Genomic DNA, 1,200 nt, shown 5'->3' with positions numbered 1-1,200 from the left:
CAGCAATGACCACTCCTTTCCTGTTGAAGCTATATAAATTCCCTCCCTCTGATTGACTCTCTCTTCCTTCTTTCTCTCTTCCCTTCTGCCTCCTGCCTTCTCTCTCCTGCAGAAGTTATCTTCCTCACCCTGAATAAAAGTCTCTACACGGGCCATTTCGAGTGAGGTGTGGATGATGAGCGGCACCTGGGTTGGTTTTCCCTTTTCAATGAGTTCAACATGTCCATTTAAAGAGCATTAGATATATGGGAGTGCAGTGCAACATTTACATATACAGAGTTCTAGCTACATGGCAGATGAGTCCAACATGTCCATATACAGAGAGCTAGCTACGTGGCAGAGTAGTGCAACATTTCCACAAAAAGAGTGCTAGATACATGGCAGATGAGTCCAACATGTCCATATACTGAGAGCTAGCTACATGGCACAGGAGTCCAACATGTCCAAATAGAGAATACCTAGCTACATGGCAGATGAGTCCAACGTGTCCATATACAGGGAGCTAGCTACGTGGCAGAGTAGTGCAACATTTCCATATAAAGAGTTCTAGATACATGGCAGATGAGTCCAACATGTGCATATTTAGAGGGATATCTACAAGGCAGATGAGTCCATCATGTTCATACACACAGAGCTTGATACATGGCTAATGAGTTCAACATCTCCATATACAGAAAGCTAGCTACATGGTAGACAAGTCCATATGTTCATATACAGAGAGCTACCTACATGGCAGATCAGCCCAACATATCCATGCACAGAGAGCTACATGGTAGATGAGTCAAAAATGTCCATATACAGAGAACTGGGAACATTGCAGAGTTGTGGAACATTTCCATATACAGAGTTCTAGCTACATGGCAGAGGATTCCAACGTGTCCATATACTGAGTGCTAGCTACATGGCAGAGTAGTCTAACATGTCCATATATAGAGTAGTATCTACATGGCAGATGAGTCCAACATGTCCATATACTGAGAATTTGCTACATGGCAGATGAGTCGAATGTGTGTATATATTGAGGGCCATCTACAAATCAGATAAGTCTAACACTGCTATACAGAGAGAGCTGGCTACATGGCTGATGAATCCAACATGTCCATCTATCGGGAGCTAGCTACATGTCAGATCAGTCCAACATATCCATGCTCAGAGAGTTAGCTGCATGGAAGACGAGTCCAAAATGTCCATATACAGAGA

This window comes from Chrysochloris asiatica, unplaced genomic scaffold (genome assembly GCF_000296735.1).
Source record: "Chrysochloris asiatica unplaced genomic scaffold, ChrAsi1.0 scaffold00407, whole genome shotgun sequence".
Taxonomy (NCBI): Eukaryota; Metazoa; Chordata; class Mammalia; order Afrosoricida; family Chrysochloridae; genus Chrysochloris; species Chrysochloris asiatica.
This window is presented reverse-complemented; position numbering follows the sequence as displayed.